Genomic DNA, 9,174 nt, shown 5'->3' with positions numbered 1-9,174 from the left:
CTCCATTTTCATTTAGGATATGATATTGAGAGTTACCCGTCAACAAACGATGTAAAGGGTCAATTTAATGTTCTGATAATGAACATGTACTTATTTCTTGATTAAAGTTCCACGCCTTACTGTTTTCAGACGACACAGTTGTCTCTTTCTCATTTTCATTTCATCACAACCAAACGTTGTCTTACTTTGGTTTGGGAGAAGTGCCAAGCAAATTAACAGCAGTCCTTTGTCTTTGGTAGAGAAAAAAAACATTTGAAAGAGTGGAAACTAGTATAAAATTGGCATGTATTTCCATGGAAACGGGTTGTGTTTTTTTCGGGATTATAGAACAGGTTAACACTCACCTGAATCTTCTACCTAAGGAAGGTTCTTAATGTACATGCAGAACTGTAATCACAGTTAAAAAGCACTCGGTATGATGATCTTGGAGTGAGTGAGCTTATTTTTACGCCGCACTCAGCAATATTCAAGCTATATGGCGGCGGTCTGTAACTAATCGATTAAGCGCGATATTACATACAACACAGCGACAATCAACTCTCGTTAGTTGAAATACTGGATGGTATTCTTTTGCAAGTAGAGATATGATATTAATGTAATATTCTCTTTCTATAGTGTGAACAATGAAACAAACATTATTGAAAAATCTCATAACATGTAATATGATGGCACATACGTAGTTTACGTTTGCAATATCGTCAACGATGATTATAATGCAGTGCAGATGAAGCCCAAGATAGCCTAAATTCCATGTTTATATGAGAACCCATGTGGTCCAACTCTAGGGCAATATTAGTTCTCTGAGATATGCAGTTTCTAAATAAACATTACCAACACAGTCCCCATAATCTTAAGAAGTTAAAGGCAAGGTTAATCTGTTATGATACAGCCTTGTGGTGTATATGTTTTACCCTGAACCTTTATGTATAGCTATAAAATGAAAGTTTTCACTGTTCTCTTTCACGTCTTGTTCAGGTGGGTAAATAAGTGAAAGGTATTGAACTATAGCCGATCATCGATATTTCCTGGCCAAATCCCCCTGTAGGGGTGCCGACTTCTTACCAAAATATCTCATCCTCGAATTTCACATATTATTTTCACAATGAACTTCAGACGAGGTTTCCATTTTGACAAATTGTCATGAACTTTAGAAGACTGAGATGTGACGATATCTATGGACAACAAGTTTAGTGATAAATACCCTATGGTTCAAGGATAAATGCCCCATGTGAATATTTTTGTGTGTAGGATACCGATTACTAAGTTGAAAATGAAATGGTTTGACACGAAAGGTTCTTTTGTGGAGATTGCGACAATCCAGGAGAATTCTTTGTGTGTTTGAAAATCCACATAGTATTAATACCACTTGTCGAATATAAGTTCTGTGAATAAGGTTCTTCCTTCATTGTTAGAATCACTGTCTGAGGCGGAGATTTGGTGGTACATTTGCTGAACACAGCAGTATATTGTATATAACTCTGTGCATTGATGTTTATTCAGCACTGAAATCACAAAGAGGAAATACATACCCTGCAGGTCAAGTAAGGTTGATGTTGATAGTAATGGCAAAGGCTTTATGCAGTTAACATACTGTCCTTATAGGTCACTTATAATATGTTCTTTGATCAAACATAAATTGTAGTGTTCTTTGATCAAGCATTAATTGTAGTTCTGCTCAGATGTAACGGTATTTTAGGCCTTGCCAGTGAGGACCACTACAACCCTAACACGGAGGGCAGTCAGACTTTGGACAGCAGCTGGCTGTGATAGATTGGTTTGTCCCAGCCCTGTTCCTCTGTTGTGTATTCTACTAATGAACACATGACACACTGACTCACGGATGATAAGTGGACATCGTGGTTCTGTCTTACCGACATGCGACCCAAATTGTTCATTTTAGCATTGTCCTCCTTACAGACACATGTAGACGTCATGTTATTTGGCTTTCAAACTTGTATTCAGATACATGTGAGCGATCACTGTATTTGCTTTTACACTTGCATTAAGTGTGTGAGTGAGCTTGTCTTACGCCGCTGTTAGCAATATTACAGCAATATCACGGCGGATGACCCCAGAAATGGGCTTCACACACTGTAGCCATGTGGGGAATTGATCCCAGTCTTCGGCGTCACGAGCGAACGCTTTAACCAGTAGGTTACCCAACCGCCCCTGCTTGTATTAAGATGTATGTCATCGTCATTGTATTGTCTTTCATGCTTGTATTCAGGTATATGTTAGCGTCATTGTATTGTCTTTCATGCTTGTATTCAGGTATATGTTAGCGTCATTGTATTGTCTTTCATGCTTGTATTCAGGTATATGTTAGCGTCATTGTATTGTCTTTCATGCTTGTATTCAGGTATATGTTAGCGTCATTGTATTGTCTTTCATGCTTGTATTCAGGTATATGTTAGCGTCATTGTATTGTCTTTCATGCTTGTATTCAGGTATATGTTAGCGTCATTGTATTGTCTTTCATGCTTGTATGCAGGTATATGTTCGCGTCATTGTATTGTCTCTCATGCTTGTATTCAGGTATATGTTAGCGTCATTGTATTGTCATTCATGCTTGTATTCAGGTATATGTTAGCGTCATTGTATTGTCTTTCATGCTTGTATTCAGGTATATGTTAGCGTCATTGTATTGTCTTTCATGCTTGTATTCAGGTATATGTTCGCGTCATTGTATTGTCTTTCATGCTTGTATTCAGGTATATGTTAGCGTCATTGTATTGTCTTCATGCTTGTATTTAGATATATGTTAGCGTCATTGTATTGTCTTTCATGCTTGTATTCAGGTATATGTTAGCGTCATTGTATTGTCTTTCATGCTTGTATGCAGGTATATGTTAGCGTCATTGTATTGTCTTCATGCTTACATTTAGATATATGTTAGCGTCATTGTATTGTCTTTCATGCTTGTATTCAGGTATATGTTAGCGTCATTGTATTGTCTTTCATGCTTGTATTCAGGTATATGTTAGCGTCATTGTATTGTCTTCATGCTTGTATGCAGGTATATGTTAGCGTCATTGTATTGTCTCTCATGCTTGTATTCAGGTATATGTTAGCGTCATTGTATTGTCTCATGCTTGTATTCAGGTATATGTTAGCGTCATTGTATTGTCTTTCATGCTTGTATTCAGGTATATGTTAGCGTCATTGTATTGTCTTTCATGCTTGTATTCAGGTATATGTTCGCGTCATTGTATTGTCTTTCATGCTTGTATTCAGGTATATGTTAGCGTCATTGTATTGTCTTTCATGCTTGTATTTATTGTCTTTCATGCTTGGGTATATGTTAGCGTCATTGTATTGTCTTTCATGCTTGTATTCAGGTATATATTAGCGTCATTGTATTGTCTTTCATGCTTGTATTCAGGTATATGTTAGCGTCATTGTATTGTCTTTCATGCTTGTATTCAGGTATATGTTAGCGTCATTGTATTGTCTTTCATGCTTGTATTCAGGTATATGTTCGCGTCATTGTATTGTCTTTCATGCTTGTATTCAGGTATATGTTAGCGTCATTGTATTGTCTTTCATGCTTGTATTCAGGTATATGTTAGCGTCATTGTATTGTCTTTCATGCTTGTATTCAGGTATATGTTAGCGTCATTGTATTGTCTTTCATGCTTGTATTCAGGTATATGTTAGCGTCATTGTATTGTCTTTCATGCTTGTATTCAGGTATATGTTAGCGTCATTGTATTGTCTTTCATGAGATGTGCATTTCACCGACACCGCCATCCCCCAGTGGAGGAGGATTCATCATGATGTCTAAATTGCAGCTGAAGGTTGGCGCGTGGTCGAAGAACTTATTCCACCATTATAACCACTGTATAAAGTATTACACTCTGACATAAAAGAACATCAGTCCATCGGAAGTACATGTAAATACAGTTGTGTCAGTAATTACAAAATGCAGATTGATATATTTCGCAATGAACCAGAATAACACTGTTTAGCCAAAACTAAATCATAAGAAAAACACAGATATAACAAACCTATTGTCCACATCCATTGGCCATTTTAATTTGAACTGAATTTGAACTTGGCAACCTCCTTCCTGATATTATGAATCATACCATTAACAATCACCGACATGAATTGCCAATCTGCGACGTTATTGCTACTGACATGAATAACATCTGAATCACATGTATAATGTCAATGGTGAATTATGTGGACTCATTCATGACGATTCCAGATCATTTCCATGTGTAAACATTTACAATATGAGAATTGGCCAAGCTGTTACATGGAACTAACAATAACCTCCAAATAGTTACCATTACAGAAATGTCGGCACATATTGCCATTCTGAGTTGAAATTATTGCATGAAATTGATATCCTATTTCATTTACATAGCTCGGATATTGCTTCCCGAAACTTGCTCATATTCAGGTTGTCAAATTACTATTTAACAAAAAGTGAACAAACAAACAAACCTGGACACGAGGCATCAACGCGACGCAAAAAAGTCAATATTAACTTCCATCTTCAGTATTATATATAACATCATATGTTGTGTGATAGACATCAAAGGGGAGTAACTATTGTGACTATATATGCCTGGTGATAAGTGTTTTCCAGCGTCTTAAGTCTATCCCCCAGTCCCCAAACCTTGTCTTTCTCTCAGCCCGTTTTGTAATAAGCCCTAATTGGAGCACACCAGTGACGATCCGGGTTAGAATTGATCTTCAGTAATCCATGTTTGTCGTAAGAGACGACTAGCGGGATCGAGTGGTCAGTTTCGCTAACTTGGTTGACACATGTCATCGTAGATCGATGCTCATGCTGTTGATCATTGGATTATCTGGTCTAGACTCGATTATGTACACACACCCACCGTATAGCTGAAATATTGCCGAGTGCAGCGTAAAACTAAACTCACTCACACTAATTGGAGCAACTCGAGAATTTCTTCACGTTCACGTTCACGTTCTGAACCTTCCAATCTGAATGGTCCTCCTTTTGAATTTAAATGAAGCTATTTTTTCCATCAAAATTGTATATTTTCAGTGACAATTCGTTAGTTTAAAACGGCTACTGATCTTAGCACCAGTCCACGAATCAAGTGCAGTCCAAACAAATAACTCCCTCGTTAATGTAGGGAAATAGGAATAGACGTTGTGACGGGATGTGGTCTTGAAATACGCTTCACAAGAAATAATGTAGCAATAGTCTCTTTGTATACCACACATTTCACGTTGTATACAAAATTATAGCACATTTTCATAACTTGAAAACACATGTATTGTACTTCACGCACCAAGCAGAAGAAGAAGAAGAAGAAGAAGAACTTAAGTATTGTCGAAGGCAATGCAATATAACACAGAGAAGAGGGACAATTCATGAATGTGTCATACATCTTCTTTCTATGGCATTTAGAAGCTGGTATAATGAAGAGAAACACGCTTTATGGATAGACAACTTCGTTTTCGCAATAGATGCGACGTTTCGGTGTAGATCCTAACACCGTCATACAGTTCACAAGAGTAATGCCAGGTAGAACACGAAACGTTTCAGATGACTGAAATGGGCTACAATGGAGCCTCTATGGCCAATGAGACTGAAGCGTCTTCCCGAGGTATTTGTGGCGTTACACTTCCAGTGTCGATCACGAACTTGACCCTTACACCTTTGTCAAGCAGGACCAAACAACGCAAACACTTGTAACTGTATATAAATACGTACATCTTAAATTTTGTGCAATAGCTGCATTTATTATATAAAGCGTATTGCGTGTTGCAGTCCATCCTGGGATTGTTTGCAGTATTCAATAGTTCGATACAGATCCTTACACCGTTGTCACGCAGGACCGAAAAACGATAAATATAAATGTTCTCCGAAATGTCGCTGTTGCAGTATAAGACGCTATTATCCATAAATTATGCCTATTTTGTCATCCGTCAGCTTCTGGAAATTAATGCTGTTCAATCTGTTCTGTGTGTATAAGTCTATCATGGACACAACCATTTCATTCTTGACGTGTTGTGGCCAGTCTTCATCACATCTAGCCGAAGAATTCCCCTAAATAACGTATAAAGTAAATTCACAGATCCGTTTGTTTACATCAACACCTCAGTAACATAAAACAACTCCGCCCTTTAATATCGTTCATGGTTTGACCCATGTCTCTCACTGTCAAAAGCAGTTTTGCTTATGAATTTCCAAACTTCACGAGAATCTTTGTTTCATATGATTATCTTTAAGCTGCTGTTATTCTCGACCATTTGTGAGTACACTGCAGTTTATCACATTTTTTTCCTCTCAAAAACGAACTTATTCTTAACGATCTTTTCATTCAACACAAAAGGTTAAACTACCCAACTCCTTCCTTTTGGGTTTCCAAATTCGTTCCATCAACCACAGAAAGGAGAGGGAGAGTTTAGTTTTACGCCGCTTTTAGCAATATTCCAGCAATATCACGGCGAGAGACACCAGAAATGGGCTTCACACATTGTACCCACGCGGGGAATCGAACTTAGGTCTTCAGCGCGAGAGCGAACGCTTTAACCACTAGGTTATCCCACTGCCTCCACAGAAAGGACAATCCCAAGTCTGGACACATCTGGGCAAACACTTAAAACAGAATACAAATGTAACATATTGCTCGTTACCATGGGTACAATGTGTGAAGCCTATTTATGATGTCCCCAACCATGATATTGCTGAGATATTGCTAAAAGCGGCGTAAAACTATAGTCACTATTGTTCGTTACAAGGGAGGTTTTCCACTCATCAGTCGCTGAACTCAACACACATTCCATACTACATCACTATTCCCGGTGTTATCTGTAATTTGACATTGTCCTTGAGCTAAGATAACATAGCTATCCTTGGACTTGATATCATACAAACGTGTCAGGTGAATATGATGAAAGCAGGATAATGCATGGGATGTATCTTGTAATTCCATTCGAAGTGATCTTACCTGTGAACAACACTGCAGCCGATTACATACACATGTCACCCGTGAAGGTCCGGGTTAGAATACTGATCTTCAGTAACCCATGCTTGTGGTAAGAGGCAACTAACGGGATCGGGTGGTCAGGCTCGCTGACTTGGTTGACACATGTCATCGTATCCCAATTGCGCAGATCGATGCTCATGCTGTTGATCACTGGTTTGTCTGGTCCAGACCCGATTATTTCCAGACCGCCGCCATATAGCTGGAGTATTGCTGGAGTGCGGCGTAAAACTAAACTCACTTACATACACATATGGGGAGCATATACCCTAATGATGCAGTCTGGTTTAATCTTGAGTAACAAGGCTGGGGTGTCGCACTTAAACAAGTTGTACCTAGTTCCGTAAATCGAGCGCTGCAATCAGTATATAAGCCGCCAACATTTACAACTGAATACACGATGAGACTGACTGACGAAGAATACAAAGCACATACCGTACTTATGGTGTCAGACAAATCTGATATCCCTACTGTGAACTTCGCTGAAGTTTAATGATCTTTCAAAACGAACGTATTTTGTTGAAACTATTCTATAACATTGGCACAATCCCCACAAGTCCATGTACAAATATAGATCTGCATTATAAAATACATGTATGCCAAATGGTTTTCAACCATGTCTGTCTACAAAAGAACAATCTAAGTGGGAACATAAGTATATAATTTAATGAACAAGCAGGCACTTCATGGACGTATAGAGCTTGCAAATATTTCCTACAAGGTGGACGTGTTTGCAGTGTATGAAATGACGGCATGTTGATCCGTTACGAGGTATGTTATCTTATCTTTGATTATACAATGTATCCAGAGCTGTGATAACAGCTCGACATTCACTAGTTCGGAATTCGAATTGATACAGTGTAAACTAGTCAAACACCGTTGTTTCGAAACTGAAGAGACCTCCGTAAATACTTCGAGTTATCCGAGGTTTGGCACAAAAGTAAGATCACGAAAAAAGGAGCATGCAGGGACAACTTTAAGGCTATCGTAAATTCGACTTATCAAAGTGTCGACACAAAGGTGTTCATGGGCGGATCCAAGAGGGGGTGTCCAGGGGGTTCAAACCAACCCCCCACCACCTCCTTTGAAAATGATCACATTGAAGATTTATTTTTTTTGCGTTGGCGGAGCCCCTGAACCCAAACCCCCTACCACCACCACCACCTTTCAAAATTCCTGGATCCGCCCATGGTGTTTGGCTATATTATTAGTGAGTGAGTGAGTTTAGATTTACGCTGCACTCAGCAATATTCCATACCTATATGGCGGTGGTTTGTATATGATGGAGTCTGGACCAGAAAATCCAATGATCAACAGCATGAGCATCGATCTACGCAACTGGGATACGATGACATGTGTCAGGCTATATTATGAATGGCCATAACATTGCGTGGATGTGTAGAATAATTGACACCTTTGTTACAAAAATGCATGTAGTGGTGAAAAACAAATACTTATCTTTTTTATGTTTATTTTATTTTTTTTTATATTTTGTTTTATTAAAACAAATTATTATATTTTTTTTATTATTATTATTTTTTTTATTTTTTTTTGGGGGTGGGTGATTTATTTCAACTAAAAATAGTGTCCTATAATCTGAAAAGGTTAGGGCTTCTGTGTTCTGGGAGGCGGGTCTCGTGATGGAATACCTTTCAAAGAGCCATGAAATAAACGGTGCTTTTGATGCAGGGATCTGTTCCTCAATCTTAACGCTAAGGAGATCGTAACTCCCATACTTTAACATACACTTAGAAAGTCGTAGTGCTAGGATTGCTTTGTGGAACGGGGTCCATCACTTTTACGGTATTTCCACTTATGATTATGAACAAGAGACGGGGGAAAGGTGTGCTCTTCCGTCAGGACAATGCGCCACATCACAAACCAAGCATTGGTACAATCCACGTGTGGCTTTGAACTCCTTCAACACCATAGAGCTGTGACGTAGCCTTGTGGAAAAACGGATCGCTCGTAAGGTGGGCCTCAAACTCACATGAATATCAATGTTTGTTAAAATCATAGGAACATATTGCCAGACCACTGTCTGGCGGCCCGTTGGGATATGTGGTGAAAATGGGTCCCCAGCAATCTATGGATCCGATGGTCATGCTGAAGCTCTTGGTTGATAGTTACCCGGCCGCGTGTATGAGTCTGTGGCTACTCATTATCAATCACTGTCTGTTCTGGTTCAAACTCGATT

Source organism: Haliotis rubra, unplaced genomic scaffold, assembly GCF_003918875.1.
Source record: "Haliotis rubra isolate DU_JTF1 unplaced genomic scaffold, ASM391887v1 Scf88, whole genome shotgun sequence".
Taxonomy (NCBI): domain Eukaryota; kingdom Metazoa; phylum Mollusca; class Gastropoda; order Lepetellida; family Haliotidae; genus Haliotis; species Haliotis rubra.
Note: the sequence above shows the minus strand (reverse complement) of the source record.